Raw genomic sequence first — 19,751 nt, 5'->3', positions numbered from 1 at the left:
CTATACCTCCCATTATTTATAAAAGCATAAGCAGAAACAAAACACATTGATTTTTTAAATGATAAAAGTAATGTGTGAATATATTCCTATTGCAAAATATTGGAACAAAGTAAAAGATACTGCCTATATTAACCACAATCCTATTAGTTCCTGTCCCCCCACCCCAGAGGTCCCTTAATGCCAGTTTTCCTCTGGATAATACTCCTTTGCCTTGCTTTCATTTGTAGAATTCCTTGAAAAAGTTTTCTGTACTAGCAATCTTTAATTCTCCTTCCATTTTCTCTTGAGCTCACTCCCATGGGGACTTCATCTCTATTCTTCCTCAAAATAGCTCTTGTCAGAGTTTCTAATAATCTTCATGTTAATTCCTGTGGTGAATTCCCAGTTCTCACCTTATTTGACCTAGTATTTGTATTTGAGCTATTAGTAGTATTTGACATAGTCAATCAGTTCCACCTTCATAGGATTTTTATACTCATCTGCCTCCTACAATTGTGGATTTGTCAAGTCTTTTTTGAATTTTTATCAGTTTTTGCTTCATGTATTTTGAAGTTTTGTTTGCGTAATTCAGATATTATTTGTGTACAGGTAGTCAATAGCTAGATATGGATCAACGAATCATTTTTGTATTAGTTGCATGATGTTTTAAAATGATTGTACTGCCCACTATTCTCACTCATTTATATCCTTCCTGCATTATTTTTATTATTATTTACTTGGTCTAAAAATATTTCATATTATAAAACCTCTTATTGTGAATTTGAGTTGGAGAATCTTTCTTTTTAATTTATTTTTTTATGGTGACATTGGTTAATGAAATCCAGTTAGTTTCCAGTGTACGATTTAACAGAAAAGCATATATATATATATTGTATTGTGTATTCACCTCCCATAGTTAGATTTCTTTCTGTCTCCACATATTTGACCCCTTTTACCCCATCTACCTCCTCCCTTCCCCCTCTCCTCTACCCACTAGTCTATTGTGAGTTGGTGAATCTTGACATAACCATGTAAAATTCTTGTATTCACTAGAACATTTATAACATGATTTAAAAATAACTTCACTTTATTTTGATTTATTGTTTTTTCTTTTTCATTGTATTTTATTTAATTTTTAAAAAATGTGTTCATACCTGATTGATTTTGTTAGGGTTTATTAGGTACTTCTCTTTTCCTGCCTCATTTACCTATTCTTCAACTTTGGATGTATTTTTGTTTAATTGAATATGAATTTTCTTTTCAACAAGATATTTGCTACTTTGAAAGGTGGAGATTTATATCTTTCGAATTTATTGCAATCATTGTTAGATTTGGAAGAAACCCCATTGATTTACTTTTTTACGAATGTTATTTCTGAATGATTTTTCTTTCCTGATTTTTTCTGAATTTTAAACTTTTATCATTCTATTTGTTTTAGTATATTGAGAAGAAAATATATATCATATCATATTCTTTTAATGTCTATTTTATAAGTTAACTTATATTTATTTTTCTATCCATATCTCCATATAATTTTTCCAATGAACAACAAAAAAATGAGCATGTTTCCATTTCTCTTCCTTTCTCATCCCCCTCCCCTTCAAACAGCATATTCTGAATGTCAATTATGAGTATTTTTATTTCATTTAATATTTATTTAGGTAGCATGCATTTTAATGATTTGTTGATGCATTGATTTTTAAAATGGGAAGAGAAGAGAGATGCTCATTTCCCAGCTTTCTAAAGGCATTTTATCAATTAATTTTCCTAGGGCTCTGAAGGATTCCTCTGATTATGATGTTGGAGCCTGAAGCCTTTCCACATACTCTTAACTCCATGGTAGGACTCCCTGGCACTATGTCTGGAGGAGATTTCTCTAAGTCTTGCCTATATGTCAATTCAGTCCTGTCTGTTTTCTCTCTTTAAGAATTGTTCAACATGGTTTCTTACACTTTTGGCACTATTTCTTGCTGTCCAGCATTATTATGAATTTATACATTAAAAAATATTTTTCTGTCATGTCAAATGAATTTATGCAAGTGAAAAAGATTTATATGTTCAGTTTTCTGTCATCATCCAATCCTTTTCACTGACCATTCATTTTAAATATGCTTCATGTAATAGTTTTTGCTTCTTCTTGAAACTTAACATTATTTTATTGGATTTAGGTTGTTCTGACTTTTGTGGCATAATATTACTAATAATAACTCTCTGTTTTTTGCCTTTTGCACATTAAATTCAGATTCGAATTCTGTACTTTCTTTTTATAACAAGCATTCCTCTTGTTTTCACTGTTTTATCATTCTCTCTCTTTCAATTTTATTTTGTTAATTCTTATCTCCTGCCAGTGAATTGTCTATTAGCAAATTATCTTCATAATGTTAAATTACTGTTTTAATTTTATGTTTATTACATTACTGTTTTAATGTGAATAAGTGGATCTATTTTTTTTTAATTTGATATCATGAAAACATTTTTAATATTGACCCTTTTCCTGTTTAGAAAAAAAAAAGCGCAGCTCCCTGCCAGAGTTAATTTAATATCATGTGTAGACATGCTATGTTTTCTAGGATTTGACATTTTCAGCAATCGAGAATTACTATATTTTGTAAGTGGAAACGTCACTACTAAAAACAGAATACTATAAATAGAATGATGTCATTTGTTTCCAAAGACTATTGATATACTAGAGCAATGTGAAAATAATAATAAAAGCAAGATATTTCATGGCAAATTTTGGGGGTAAAGTTAGGACAGTAATCCGCAAATTATCTTGGTATAAATGCTGCTGCCACAAGCGCCACTGGTGAGTGTTCTTGGGGCAAATGGGAAACGGGTTAATTTTCTTATTTAATATTCTCAATGCACATATTTTAGGTGGAGAAGTAACTTAACTTCAGCTTTTCCTGTCAGAACCCTCTTTGAACCGCACTGCTCCTTCAGGGAGAAGCGATGTTTTAGGGCTCATTTTCATGATTTTGTAACACATATTATAAAATTCCACTCTTGTTTGCAAGAAGTTTGAAATAAACCTTGATTCAAACAGTGTTATGACTTTTGTCAAGTGCACTTAATATCCCTTTAGACCTACTCCTGTCCCTAAATCTGCTTATGGACATGTTTTGTAATCCGTCATTTCCATTCAAAACTAACACACTAGGATAACTACATAATGTAATTCAAAATTTTCCCTCAAAGTTCTCACACAAAGTTTTCAAAGTGAGATCAGAGAAGGAAACAAAGAAGATGGAATCTTGCTAATGAAAATGTAGGTGAAATAGTTACTATTTTTCAGGAATGATGCATCTTTAGAGTTCTGTTCTTACCTGTATAAAACTAGTCTTTATGAAAACAGTTTGAATTCCCATCCTGTACCACAGACTGTGATAGACTCTAACAGACTTTAACTTTCAGATTTATCAGTGATTCTTTCAGGTAATCACATAACTGGATACTTAGAAAATGGGAAGTACTATACAATGAAAGAAATTAATTTAAATTTCTAAGAGGAAATTAGATATTTAATGGAAAGGTAAATAAAGTATTTTTTTGTATGAAGAGAATGAAGAGAATCAGATATCTAACATGAAATATCAGACAGAAAAATATTTTCTTGTATCTCAGTGGGTTATAATTTCAGAGGAAGGGAAAGAAAGGCCAAATTTCATGTTATAAGAAGAAGTAGGAATTTCACAAGAGATCATTGACCTGCTTTCTTATGTAGATGAAATAGTATATTAAGCAAAAATCTGTAGATATGTCATTTAAGTCTTGTTTGTTATTACATTTGATATATCCTAATGCATACACTATGTTCCTTTAAAAAGAAAAAGAACTCTATCAATATTAATTACAACCGTTTAAGATAATGAATTATTCTCTACTCCCTTATCATGTCTTAAAATTTCTAAAATCTGTACCTTCGTACTGTTATCTTGTCTGGAATTGCTGTTACTTCTCCATCGCATGTTTCATGTGTAAAATAAACATTGCAACCTCTCTCAAGTGCTCTTTTTTTCAGTCCTCTCTGAATCCGTGGATATGAGAGAGACAGAGAGAGAGAGACAGAGAGACAGAGAGACTAACTCAGCACCTTGAATGTAGATCAGCAGAAGTTGAACTATAGCTTTATTTATGTAGTTTTAAAACCAAAACCAACTGTACCGACATAGATTACTATATTAATTAAATTAAATTAAAAAATAGTCTGACTTTACCATTTCACTGACTTTATCAACAATTTTTTTATTATTCTAGGAAGTCTTTCCCAGAAAAAGGCTACAAGTAACAATATTGCTATGGAGAAATTTCTTTAGATGAGCATCAAACTGTTGAATTAAAAAAGATAACATCAAGAGATTGTTTACTCTCCAAACTCTTTGAAGCCTCTTTGCCTCAAAACCCAAGGCTTGTCATGTCCACCAATCCTAAACTAGATTTATTATAACCCTTACCCAATTCTAGTCAAGCCTATCCCCCATCTAACCCTCTGCCTATCACAAATATTGAAAGATCTGCTATAAATTAGGTTTCAAAACCTTACGAGTATCTTGACTTTACCTTTCTCTTTCTGAGAGACTACTAAATTCTGGCATGGTAGTACACACCTTGCTGAGATCATGCACACCTAGCTTTGTCTGATTAACAAGTTGTTTGAATGACAGTTTGGTGGGGAGCCGACATTCAACAATTATGTGTCACATACTTGATTTTCTCATTTTGGGCCCTAGAATGTTGAATTAATAAGAAGAATATAAAAATATTTGTGAAAGAATAAGCCACACTATAATTATAATAAATATATAAAATTACTGAATAGGAGCTTAAGCATGTTTCACACTATGGATGCTATTATCTCTCAATTCTTCCTCACTAACAAAAATGAAACTCTTAGCCATGTGTGTCTAAGGAAAATTTTCTGTTGATCAGCATCTGTCTAAATTTTCTTTAGCAGTGCTGATTTTACATTATTCATTTATATATATATATTTTCTATTCTGTTCATATTCAACACTACAAATTTAAATGATTGCTTCCTTGTTTTTAGCTTTTATTTATAATAGCAGTGTATTCCTCAATAAATTTCCTCCAAGTTTTCCTTGATGTACAAGGTCTTTATCAACAATTTTTCTGAGATTTTTTTTTTTTGTTCAGTATATAAAGTCTCTTTAAAATTCTCTGCTCTGTCTACTTTTCGTATTTTTTAAAATTTCATCTCTTATCTCTGGGTTATTGGTGGTGGAGTTGGTAAAGTGTAGGAAAAGGGAATTTACCTTTAAAAGCCATTACCTTTTAGGAGAATAAGACAGTTTTCAGATGAAATCTGTCCCTAGAATGTAATATCCTTTTGAGAAAGAGTGTATCTTATGAAGCCACCTGTGTATAGCATTTAAGCCCATTCCTTTTAGATGGGAATGCAAAGCTCTTTAGGCCCTACTGATGAAGTTTTATTTTGTAGTTAGTCTCCACAGCAGGAAATCAAAGATGAGGAGCAAGGAGGTTCTTTCAACCTTCCTCAATCAAATAAACTTGTTTTGCCCAGTGGGGATTACTAAGGTGCCTAAGAAATTATATTGCCAGTTAATCATTTCAAAGTGTCAGATACTAAGATAGTGTATTAGCTCTGTATTCTAGATATACAGTTTGTACAGCTTCCCATCTGTTGTTATTAGAAGTGGAACAAAATGATTACAGGGAATTAGTTAAATAAAGGTAGGCAACTACATGGCAAGATGCAGAATTGACAAAGCACCTAAGCTCTATTAGGCACACGCTGAAAAATTAACTAGTCTCGAATTGACCTCCTAAAAGAAGCTTAAACTAGCTAAAAGCAATAAAAAATGTAATTGGTTACTTGGCAAGGATACTTAGATGCAGGTTACCCTGAAAATGTGAAGTGTTAATGACAATATAAATGAAAGTATTATTCTTTACACAAAAATGGTTAATAATGTCTAAAGAATGTTTGTTGGTTTTGTACATTTTTAGATTTTAAAAATTCAATAAACAGATAAAAAACAAATTATCAATCATATATAAACACTCATATAATTCAGTTTTTAAAATTGTTTTTGCCATTTAGCTACATAGTAAGTAAATAATATAAAGTCAGTGAATGAAATTAAGTGAGCAATGACATCAATTTGTTTTTCTATATATTGTTTTTAACGGGTTTTGTAGATGCTCATTCTGTTTCCATCCCATGGTGTGTGGAAGACTGAAGAATGAATGACTGCCAGCTTGGAAGATAAGGTAGATATGCATGTTACTGACTGATAAGAAACATAAAAAACATAGTTGAAAGAAAAAAATAATGCATTTTGGACCTTAGAGAGACTGTGATTTCTGGGTCAAGATTAGACATTAGTATAAATAAAACCCTGGAATTTAAGAGTAAATTTTGGGCTAGAGATATTTTGCAGAAATCATAATCAGTCTATGGCTTATAGAGAACTTCAGAGTGAATATGGTCTTTTTATTATAGTGTGTAGAATGAGAATAAATGAGCGCTAGAATAGAGCAAAGGAATAATGATGTGATTGATCCCAAAGAAGAGAAACAGGAGATTTTACATTTTGGAGAAAAAAGAATCAGTAATAGATAATACAAATTAATAGATTGGTATTTATGTCATTCTGGTAAAAAAATAATGATTTAGAGAGTTTGGTACCACCTATTTATTACATTTTAATTCTGCTTTAATACCAGGGAATGTATACTTCCAATTATAGAGGAGAAAAGATGCCCTTTGCCTTCTGCCCTATCCAACCAATCTGACCCTAACAGTTACTTATCCTGAACTTCGCTAGTCCAGATTTATAAAAAATAGGCACTGAAACTTTAGAGTTGGATATTGAGGATCTATTTGTGAATCCAATTTGATTGCCAGCACAGTTCTTAGAATATAGGAGAAAATCAACATATCTTTGCACTAGGTTAAATAAAACTCTTTGGAGTTGCATACAGTGTCAGTCTCTGTCTGTATGCTATCTGCACCTTTGCCACTTACTCTTTTCCTATTAGATGAGAGGAATGAGGTGGAGATGTAGATGACTCTATATTTAGGACTCTGTTAATGAGTGAATTGTTGCTGTAATAATATTTCTTCAACAGATAGCTTTCTTAGGATTTCCCAAAGATTTAGGTAGTTTTAAGATCCTGAACGTGGTTCCATAGTGTAGCAGTTAGTATGTCTACTTTACATGTAGAAGGTCATGCCCCAGTAGAGCTATGATCCATGATCTACAGCCATGCCACCCTGAACAAGCCCAATGTCTGATCTCGGAAGCTAAGCAAGTTCAGGCCTGGTTAGTACTTGGATGGGAGACCACCTAGGAAGACCAGGTGTTGTAGGCATAAATAATAATAAAAAAAAAAAAGATTTCCCAAAGACTTCAGAATTAGTGTTCTTACAGCACAACGAGAACATGAGAGTCATGGTTCAATTGGTACTCAAGTCCTGGCATTTCATTTTTAATGTAAAAATATGAAAGAGGTAAAAGCATTGATGTTTAATTCTTTGCCTCTCTATTTTATTATTTTAAAGCATACCCTCTTTTAACCAATAATCTTCTTTATGATTTGTCACAACCGGTTGTGCTATGCAAAACTCTAAAGATTTTTAAAGTTTGTGATGTAAAATTCAGTTTTGCTTTTGTTTCATGTATGTTTTGTGACTTTAAAAAGTTCCCTTCAGTTTATAAATTGGAAATAATGGATTAATAGCTAAGTTTTTCATGCATTAATGAAATCCTATGAAGTCTTAGAAATTTTAGACTATCTAACTTGGTTTTGAACTAATAAATATTTTATAGTTCCTCTGGGTTTATTTTTCAAGCATTGCATTAGCAGATCTCAGCTTAGATTGTTTCTTATTTCCTAATATATTTTTCCATTTGTTTGTAATCTCACCCAAGACTAGGTATTCAATAATTATTTCATAAATATCTTAAAATGAAAACACAAACTATTAAGTGAAGTGTTTCAAACACAGTATTTTGACTGTATAATTGATACCCGCATTACGCTAATGGCAAAGTATAATGTTTCATTCTACTTTGAATACTTTGCTCTCTGCCCTGAATCCAATCAACCTGACCCTAGCAGTTTGTTATTCTGAACAGCCACAAATGTCAATGTCAATGTACTTTTATACAAATCTTCTCAATGCTTCCTATTAATTCAGGCTTTGAAAGAGATACAAAAAGAGAATTGATAACTCCACATAAAGAGCTCTCTTACTAACGTGAGGTCTAGGATGTCATATATGAGGCACTGGTGATTCTATACATTCCGATACAGAAATCCATGGACCACAATCTAAAATCTTATTTTTTTAAATACAGATACCTGGGCTTCACCCAAGAGATACTGGATTAGCACTTAGTAAACAGATATTGTGAGATATCAGCCTCAGATGCAAAACATAAGGGACACCAAAAAAACTTAGTAATCAAAATAATATTTAAAATAATTAAAATTATTGCAAAATGCAAAAAATGATGAACAAACCATAAAATTTTAAAATAAAGATGCAATTGATCTTACCTTTTGCTGCAGGCTATGACATAGCTCAGCAGGACACTGTGTCTTAAAACCAAAGGAAAACAAAACTGTGAAAGATTACCAGGAATAGGCCAAACCCTAGGGCAATTGGTTCCCTTAATGACCTTCCTTAGCTGGTTTAATTCCCTCCTATGAGGAGTTCTGCAGTTTTGCTACAGCTGCTAGGATCTGTACTCTCAGCTCAGCACCTGAGATTACCTGAGTCAGTCAGGGGTTTTTTGGGAGACTACCATCTTTGGAGTCATAACTCTTGAATCTCATCTCAGGAGTGCTTACACTATTATTGGCATATACCTATATTTAAGTTTATCACAGCTTTAGAAGAACTGCAAATATGAGGAATGATTCATATCTAAATTCAACAAAAATAAATCATAGCATTTACAAATATGTTTACTTCTTTGAAGATTTTTGGATGCTCCAAAAATGGAATTCAGCTTAAACTATGATCAGGCAAAACATACCTCCTCTTTTTAGTACCATTAATGCTCATTAAAGTGAATGGTAATAAATTAATTGAAGGTTTCTTTGGCATATATTGAGGAATATCATTCAAATGTGTTTGTAAAACATTTTGGTAGGAGCAAAAGAGTTTGAGTGCTTTTGATAATCACCATAAATATTTTCGGAAGCATTAAAAAATGTAAAATGTGTGCTATTTTTCATGTAGATTTTATTAAATTTTAAAAATAATATTTATTGTTTCTTATTATCCATCTAGCATGTATACATAAAGTGGGAAGTGAACAAAGGCAAATTGCCATAATTTAAATGTTTATGTCTAAAAAAATGTATTCTACCATAACATAAACAATATACTACAAGAATCACTTGCAGACCAGTAGAGAGGTCTTTAATATTACCAACCCCACTCTGAGAAAGACTAATAGAACATGAGTACAGGGGGAGAAATTTTACTCTCTTCGGTTCTTCTGGCTGGTCTGATAATTAAATGAACATAGGACAGATTAACAAGAGAAAATAAGCAAATTTAATCACATGTAGACATATGGGAACCCCACATACTTGAGAGAGTCAGAGCCCCATTATACATGAGCGTTCAGAGACAGAAAGTAATAGTGAGGTATATATGACATTCAGAGCTAAGGATAAGGTAAGGTGTTTTGGAGCTTCAGAGGAGAGGAAGGTCTTTTGCAGAACAATAAGAAGAGCAGATATTTAGTAATTAAAAGTTTGCCCTGCCCTATAGATAGATCATTAAGAATTATTTCTGGAAATAACTCTTGTTATGGGCAAGCCCTGATTTAAATTCTTTAGAGGAGAGAGAAAAGTTTCTCATGAGCCCACATGTTCTCTATTGCCTTCAGCTCAAAATATTTTACATGCCAAAGTGGCATATCCTGGGAGACCTGTTCTAAACACCTTCAAAGATAAGCTGATATAAAAAGTCCTCTTAAGTCTCCTGCTAGCAACTTTTTACAATTTGATTAAAGGGAGTAGGATAATATGTATATTTTATTCATGTCTATGACAGTCCAAAAATACATTAAGTTCTATGCAGAGGAGGTTGGAGAAAAAATAATCCATTTAGCATGGAAAAGGTAACATGTATAAATATTCACAAATTTTTTTCACATAATTTTAGAAGACTCACTGATATCCTGAAATCAATCCATAAATTCTGAGTTAAGGACAATGTTTTACTTCTTTCCAGACAATGAGTCCAAATGAATTAAAAGTAGATCTGAATTTTACTCTGAATATGACCAGTATCAAACAGTGAAATGATCATGAGAATTTAGAGATAAGAATAATATTTTGAGATATCCTGCCTCTTCACTTTAGATGGTTTTAAAATTTTCTCTAAAGAAAAATTAAGAAAAAAATATTATCTAAGGATAAAATAAAACCATTTATATAATGTGGAATGAATATAAAAATTTAAATTAAATTGATGGTAGGAAAATAAATCTTTTAAAATTGTAATAGTCATTTGTTTGCTTATAATATTTGAAAAGTTTTTTTTTTGAGGTTAACTTTGTAATAGTTGACATTGTTCTAAGTATAGTTGCCATTATTAATTGAAATTCGAAGAGACAAGGCAAAAGCAAACCCTTTCTAAGTGTTCAAAACAACAACTAATTTCATGCCAAAAGCTCAATTATCATGAAAATAAAAGCCACTGTTGGATGGGTGACTCATTAAAAGAAAGAAAGAAGAAATGTGTAGAAGCTTTGGTAAATGAGAATAATGTAGCTAAAGTGAAAGAGAAAACAAATCATAGAGCTGACACAGAAGTAGCCATAATTAATTGTTGGGTTATGTTTCACTGTATGCCAAGAATAAAGACCTAAACAAAGTGTCATAATTTATTTTTTAAAATCTGTTTTAAAATAAATCTCTTTTAGATTGATAATTTTTAGTTCATTTGATAACCCTAAGAAGTTTGCAAGCTTATTCAATTATTCCTTAAGTGTAGTTACCTATCATAAGAGTGAAACAATGTGGGATTCATGACTGCAGGAATGAAAACTGTAAGGGTGAACTGACAGCCTAGGTCAGTACGGGGGTTATTTGTATCCAATATTTCCTGGATTCAGGAAACTCTTCACTCTCAGGCCTATCTTAAGGTTGGGCAGCTTTTTTTAAATGCATATGTAACTTGGGAAAACCAGGTATTCGTTCTTTCCTATCATCCATTTCTCACTCCAGTCCTATTGTAAGGCTAATGCTCAGACTTATCTAGGTCATAAGTTAAAGTTTTACAGTATCTTGCTATAGAGAAGGGAGTGGAGAGGCAGTGAATTCCCTCTTACTGTGGTGGGAAGGATGGGGATAGTTGGTGAAGCAAAGGATGGAATTTCCCAAATAGTATTGTCATCATATATCATTTAAGATTGTTTTTGACTACAAGTGATGAAAGACCTAAGGGACAATGGTGCTAGCAATAGAGCAATTTCATTTCCTTTTATAACTTAGATCGTGAATGTGGAATATACATAGTTTGAGATTATAATACATGACAAAATTGAAAATCCCAAACACAGTTGTATAAATATACTTTATGGAAATATAGAGGCAAACAATGAGAATAGCTGAAAAAGTGAAATGTTTGACCTTGGAGAATAGGATTTAGGGGTGTTGAACGATAAGATTTCTATTTTCCTATGTAAACCATGCAATACTGTTTTTTAAAACTGAGTACAGATATTAATGATAAAAATTAAGTTTTAATTTACATAATATTTTGAGTATGACTATTGACATAGTCATATGGTCTTGACTAACTGAGTTTGAACTTTCAGTTGTGTGTCCTAATGGAAATACTCACACAACTTTGAAACTCAGGCCTTTAGATGTGGTGTTTGAAAATTAGAAGCCCTCCAGAAGAAATGATCAGAAAGATAAAGTAAAATTAGATACAGGAATTTCACATATGAGAAAATGATCAATAGCCCAAATAAAGTCCTAAAATTATGCTATGTATTCCTCAAATGTTTAATCATTGGAGAATTTGATGAGAGAAGTTGTTTATAATTTAACGAGCTTATTGGACTACTCAGGAATATCGTATATGTATTTAACTAATCAAATGCAAATGATACTTTAAAAATATATGAATCATTTTTTCCTCTCTCTCTACTTTTTTCCCCATTTTGAGCATTTTTTCCCCCTGAGTTTATCAAGACATATTTCACTACCTTGAGGAGATTTGGGATTGCTAAAAAGGAAAGTGAAGAGAAATGATGTAATTTTTTTGTTGTTTTTTTGGTTCACGAAAAGATGGCAATCTAACCATCCTTCTCTGAAACAAGCATGTGTATGTATCAAAAGAAAGCTTAGAAATTTGAAACTCGAGTTTACATTTAAGCCATAGAATGGAGAGGATTGAGAATATGATCCATTCCATATCTACTACCTCTAAACCTCTCAGCAAATTGAAGCAAGATCCTCTTACATAGTTTTAAGAGGCATCATGAAAGGGTATCAGAATTTTCTTGGGTCTTACTACCAACTCATAGTTGAGACCGACATTGCTTAACTGTACAGGGTATATTGAGGCATTAATAGAGGCTGGAGTTCAAGTGAGAATGCCAGAATTAGCATTACTTCCCTGTGGACTTTCATTGATACATAATTGATCTAGAAGTTCTTAGTGACACACGTGAGGGAGTACTTGAGTAGCTGAGGTGAGAGATTTTAGACCTCTCATGAAGCTGCCATTACGAAGGGCAAAGAGACCCCGAATATAGAGTTGCAAAACAGACATTTTAACTGAGGTAACACATGGAGATTTTGCCCAAGAGCTAGAGATGTTTAGTGCCGGCAAATATAGAGATGAAGACAATGGACCAGCAAAAATAATTATGATCCTAGGAGCTATAATTGTAGACTGGCAGTGCTAAGACAAGACTGTCTTTTACCAGCATCTGAATGCATCAGCAGGAGACAATGGCAGGTGTATAAGACAAGGAAAGACCAGAGACTAACAGTCGAGCAATGAATTGTACCATGTTTTTCTCTGGAATCTATATGTCATGTTAGGAAGTAGGGAAAAGTTGAGAGAAAAGTTCAGGCTATTGGACTTTAATAGCCTGAATATTAATGCAAAGTTCATGCAAAAGAGACCAAGTTAAAAAGTCATTTTAAACAATGATAGTTACATGCATCTTATCTTTCTAGTAGGTTGATGGCTTATGATGAAATTAGTTCAAATATAGACAATGTTTTAAAAGTTATTTTTCTTCTATTACCAGGTTTAGTTGTAGCTCATATACTTTGATCTTGCTACAATGCATTAGGTAAGAGCTCAGCAAATGTAGGAAAAACAGGAGGAATGACTTGTGTTCTCATTTATATATTATCCCCATTTTCTTTTGGTCACTCTTTTTGGGAGTCAGTTCACTTTGTAAATTTTAGGGTGTTCGCTAGGTCCAATCCTCACAGCCGATCAGCTGTGGGATTGAATTGAAATGTTGTCAAGAGGGTGTTCCAAGTGTCAGACTGTTAAGGTCAAGTCATTATTAAGGAAGCAGGATTTTTCCAGATGATTCCGTCATCATTTTAGGACCTACCAGCTTCTCAGCTCCCAAATTCCAAAATACTTTACCTCATTAGTACACTTACCCTGCCATGCTCTAGATGCTAGGACCAAGTCTGACTTTAGTCAAAAGAGTTTTAAAATGCTCAAACAATCCAGTGACTCAAGAGTAAGTCATTTTTCCTACTATACTGACTGCTACTCCAAATCTGTTCCCAGTTTAACATAGTTTACCTCTTCATTCATATCAAGTTTCTCTCTCTCTTTTCTATTCTCTCTCTCTGTTATTACCAGTGCCCAATTCTAGATTTTGTCATCTAACTAGTATCAGAGTCTGTCTAAGCCTGGATATTTGTTTTGCTCTTATCTGTCTCTCCTTCTAAGAATGGAATAATTCTTCCTAAACACTGTCTCTGTAGCCGGGACAGAACACTGTGACAGATTTGTCATTTGCTCCGCTGAGTTGCAGAGTACTGCCTGTAGAGGCACCTTCATTACATGGTGTTGAGCAGTCAGGAGGCCAAATGTTCACTTGCGTTACCATCTGTTGTCTGTATTTTTCCTACTGAGTTAGACGTCAGCTCATCAGGTATAGTTGACTTTTTCTACCTAGAGCCAGTTTAAAGTTCCAAGTGTTTACAGCTTACTGTCTAGCCTGAATCACATGCTTTTGGACACAATAATTATTCTTTTGAGAAAATCTGTGGCTTGATTAGGATATATTTGGCTTTATATAATGAAAAATCTGGCTCAACTCTGCATAAACTGTAGAAATTTATTAGTTTCTAAAAGCTGAAGTGCAAAGATAGGATAACTACAGGGTTGGGATCAAATAATGACTTCATATCCAAACATGTAGTGGTGGAGATATGGACGTGGTGCTGTGAGAAGATACTAAGACAATTTTAAGACACCTTTTATTCTGATTCGGAGATAGAGTTCAAAGTGAAAATTGCCTAATGAAATGTATTATGAGGTCCGATTTAATTTTAAAACCAGATCTAGATGAGAGTAAGTGAATTCATTTCAAACTTTCAACTCTTCTAATTGGATAATTAGAGTAGAGTAAGTGATAGAATTCATATTGGTATTTGTAAGGTAGGCATATAATTGGGTTGCATTTTGGGAATGAAATAAAGTGTAGGCTAGGAGTACCCATGTTTATGACACTGGGTCTTTGATCTTATTTTTTATTTAAATATGCTGTCTTTTCCCAAAATTGGTGGAGGGAGACTGAAATGTATTATTTAGCTAATACTCTGACAAGATTAATGTAATTTCAGAGAAAATGTTCATCTATTTATGGAATGAGAGATTTGCCAAAGGAATACCATTAAGTCTTTGTGATTTCTGATTCTGTTAATCAGAGGTCCATGCTTCCTCTTATTCTTTAAATAAAATTTCCCAAGAATGTGTGTGTGTCTGGGTGGGAGAAATGTTTTCTTTTCCATAAATTATATTTAGGTTATACGGCTTGTGTTTTGACATGTTTAAGTTAAGCCATAGCTAAGATAAACTGCTTAGACTATGAATATGCGATGCTAAACAATCAATTGGATTAAAAAGATACAATTATTTATATTTCTAAAATTAGCTTATTAAAAGTTTTTCCCATCCCTTTTCCCTTTCCCATGCCTTACATAAAGTCTCACTCAGGTTGCTTATAGACTATATGCTGGTGGAGTGAAGATGTAAGAATATAAAGAAGCCAACACTGATGGTAACATAGGCACATTATGTATTCATTATCTTGAATAGTGAAAGGGTACTTTAAAAGGTAATCAATAGATAATCAATAGATAATCAATGACTCAAGTGTCTTTTCTTGGAAAATATTTATTCAGGAAGATCTATGAAAGAAGAGAGTAGTTTTTGCTTCAGACTTGAATCTATAGAATTCTGTATCCAGGTATATTGCTTTTGATTCAGCATTATTAGATTTATCTGTATCAACTGGCTCTTTCCAAACAGGGATTTCCAAGGTAAGTTTATTTTTGGTGTAATTTTATCCTAGCTTTATTCAATGTTCCCTGTTAAAGCATTAGTCTTATATCAATATTATTACTTATGATGTCATCATGATCTGATTTCTTATTTTTTATTTTGTTTTTGATTGTATGTATTCCTCTCAATACACCCATCTCCCATAATTATTTAGGTTAAATTTAATGTCATTATCATTTTTAGCCTGGGTAGTTTTAAAACAAAAATATTGAAACAATGGAAAATTATTTTTAAGTTAGTCACAAAGCTACTTATCCAGAGCTGGAGGTGAGGGCAGGGGAAGTTTCTATAAATCAAGGGGTCTTGAATGGTTTTATGTGCAAAAACCATTGTCACACTTACCATTGCTTTTGATCTTTAAAACAGTGCTATAGATTCAGTCTGCAGGTTGTGTTCTGTAACTTCATACTGACAATGGGATATAGTAGAAAGGGTGCTGAACTTGAATCCGTAGACCTTCCCTTACATTTCAGATCTGCCTTTTCCTACATTAAGACATCACATAATTTTTTTTATTTATGGCAAATTTTCCCAGTATAAAATCAGACTAGTAATACATATTTTGTTCAACTCATGGGAGTTGTTGAGTGGATCAATTGAAATAATGACAGATCTTAGAATCAAAGTATTCTGCTAATGTACATAAGAGATTCAGACTGAAGGAAACGGGAATGACTTAGGTAAACCAGATATGCTTGCTCATATAGATTGAAGAAAGGAGCCAGCCAGTTAGAATATGCAGCTAGAAAATCCACACTATTTTTAATGACAGAGGTTTAAGTTCCCAGGCTTCAGAAGTGGACACACAGTTGCAAATGATAAGTCTGAATGAGCAGGTCTTGTGTGGGATCTTTGGAAAGCTTTTATAAGTCCTGTCCAGACTTATATACACATGGCTGGAGATGTTCCCTGCATCTCCTGGGGACCACCTCATCTTAGGCAATTACACCTCATCCATCTTGGTGCAATAATGTATATACTATAAATAGAGAATGCAGCTGAGCACACAGTGCCATGTGCTCAGGAACAAGTGGTCCTCATTTATCACCTCAGCATCACTAGGACTGCCTTAAACTTATAGCTGAAGAATTGAAAATAGAGTTAATTATCAAGATTTTCCTACATTATAGTCTATTAGATTAACCACAGAGTGCATTTTGCAGGTCGTTATGTTTACTTTCTACTTTCTGTGTGTGTGTTCATAACCTATCTAAAGAATCTGACATTTAGATTTTGTTCCAAGCATCATATTCTCTGTGCCAGGGAGTCAGATATCCAAATCAGGCATAAATGGTCTCAAGAAATAGAACAAAAAAGCTGAGGGATAATTGTGTTTAATATCTTATTACCTAACATGTCAGAAGACAGTTCCTACTTACTTTTAGTCTAATAGAAGAATTAAAATATAGATCTTTTGGAAACTCTGTAATTGGATAGCCACATTTGCATGTTTATTTATACTCAATTTCTGTTGACCTAAATCAAAGGTAATTAGAAGATCAACAAAAATGCACAAGTTTGTATAGTACAGATATGGCTGAAAGATGAAAGATATTGTAGTGATTAACAATAACTGAGTAACTCCACCTGAATTGCATGCTTCACATGTTAAACAATGTTCTTCAAATTCTAGATAGGAACCCGACTACAGTTCAAGTGAATTATCTCAAGAACCAATATTAGTTCATTTGAGAGAGATGGAGAATTGTGTTTTGGGAAATTGTGAAAGGCAATACTTTTATTCCCTCCAGATGAAGCCATTCTCTTCCTCCATTTCCTATTCCAGGATGGTTTAACTATATCTGTCAACAAAATCTTTTCACCTGTTGATTAAGTAGTGATTTTTAGGTCAAATCAGCTATAATGAGGAAGTATTAATCTAGCTCCTGACTTTAGAGGGGCTCAGGATCTGAAAAATTTCTTTATTGTGATAGGATTAGCATGCTGTGTATCAGTTGGGATATAAACTTTTCCTCTAGGCCCTTCCCTTGAGTAACTATGCACTCTCATTATCATTTATTTACATATTTGCTCTTTTTTGCACATCTAGTCATTATTTTTTTGGTCCTACTAATCATAGTCAGGCCCCTGAACAAATATATTTTAACATGAGTTGCTTTTTTGAGATGAAAAGACATTTATATACTAAATTTCATAAATTCCTACATCGCTTCCTCTGCGTTGTTCCACCTTAATAATCTAGGTAAGGTTTAATTTTTTTTTCCCCTACACATTCTTAGTTAAAGCAGAATGCTGCTAAGCAAGACACATGTGTGTAATAATTTGAGATGATTGGTTTGCTAATAAGCAAGAATTAGAAGATAAGAGAGGAAACCAGGCTATAAGACATTAATAAAACAATTTTTAGAGCCTCATGCACCATTTCAAACACCTTTACCAGTACATTTATAATAGTAATGATAGTGATATTTATTATTTATTGAATTTCTACTACATATAGTACTATAAATGATTCTTTATATTTTTTTTGAATTCCCATAAAAATCTGAGTTATGTGTTAAATTTATTCCTTCCTTCCTTCCTTCCTTCCTTCCTTCCTTCCTTCCTTCCTTCCTTCCTTCCTTCCTTCCTTCCTTCCTTCCTTCCTTCCTTCCTTCCTTCCTTCTTCCTTTCTTTCTCTCCTTCTCTCCTTTACCCTCTCCCTCCTTTTCTCTCCTCCTCTCTTCTCCCTCTTCTCTCTCTGCTCACTCATCTCTCCCTCTGTGTCTTTGTCTTCTTTCTTTTCAGATGAGAAAACTTTGCCAATTCAGACACAGATTTTAAGTAGATCTGAGCTCTTTATACAACTATGCTTGTTGGAGGCTCACAATAGGAGGGATTATATTGAAAGGAAAGTGGATGTTAGCTAGTGAAAAGTTTCAAGTTCTCCTTCTGGGGGTGGCTTTAGGTGGTAAAAATGGTAGATATATTAATGAATGAGGCTGATACATAGTGATGAAGGAATAATTAAAAAAATATTCATATGATATTTTAACTTTATGTTCAAGGAAATAATTTTTAATTAAACTAAAATAGAACAAGCATTATTATTTTCCTTATAACAATTATATCTTGTAGATTATTGCATTAATTTTAACAATGTAATCAATTGTGACTCATTATCAAGTTTAAGTGTCTACTAATGACAAAGCCAGAAATCATGTTTGTTTTTTTCTCACTGAATAACCAAATTAGAGGCATTAACTAAGTTATAATCATGAAAATGCATAATATAGTAACAGTAATAAAAATGAAGTATTTTTCAGTAGAGATAACTTACTAAAATATTATAGGAATATAAACTTAGTAAATAGAATATAGTTGCCTCCTGATAACTGAATTCTTTATTTTGTTGAATCCCCAAAAAATTGCTACAGAATTTTAATGTCCACAGTTTTGACTGTTTCAAAATTCTAAAAATTACTGATCAAAACACAGCTATTTGTAGTGTGAGTCCTTAAAAACCTCTTAAATAGGCAAGAGATCGACATTAATCAATTTGTGATTTATACTGGACTTATAATTGATTTTCATTTGAAATTATAAATATAAAATAGTTTCCATTAAAATAGACTCACACTGCTAGCCCTGCAATAATGCACTATTCTTCTGACAATACAGAGTTGAAGTTTGAGTTTGTAAATGAAAGGGCTGAGTTCAAGTAGCTGACAACATGCAGAATTAGATTTGTCACTGGCTCTCAAAAGTAATACCAAAGATGAATAGAGACAAATGCAAGAACATTTGCATACTGAATAAATCATTTTAAGTGCAGGTCTGAAGGAGACTCTTGAATGATGATTTTATTATTTAAACACTATTTGTAATATAATTCTCCTCTGTTAACAAACTTGCCGCTCTTCTTTTAACAGACATCTGGGGCTAGCATGAAGATAACAAATTTAAAATAACATTTTTATTGTTCTAGATTCTAGCATTTTTTCCCTTCTTTTGCAGTGTTAAATATCATTTGTGAGCAAGCCCAATGCACATGTAATGGCTGAGCAAGTGGTGATATTAAATAATTAAATAGAATTTGATGGCTTTACAGCAGAAAAAGTTTTATATAGGATGTGAGTAATGTAAATTTCACATATTATCAAAATAATGATTGAAGCATATAAAAAAGAAAGCAGAAAAGACTCATTAGTAAACAACATAGGCAAGGATATTTTGTTAAAGGGAGATGGTCAGTCTATGA

Source organism: Pteropus medius, unplaced genomic scaffold, assembly GCF_902729225.1.
Source record: "Pteropus medius unplaced genomic scaffold, Ma_sr-lr_union100, whole genome shotgun sequence".
NCBI lineage: Eukaryota > Metazoa > Chordata > Mammalia > Chiroptera > Pteropodidae > Pteropus > Pteropus medius.
The sequence above is the reverse complement of the archived record's forward strand: the minus strand, read 5'-3'. Positions refer to the sequence as shown.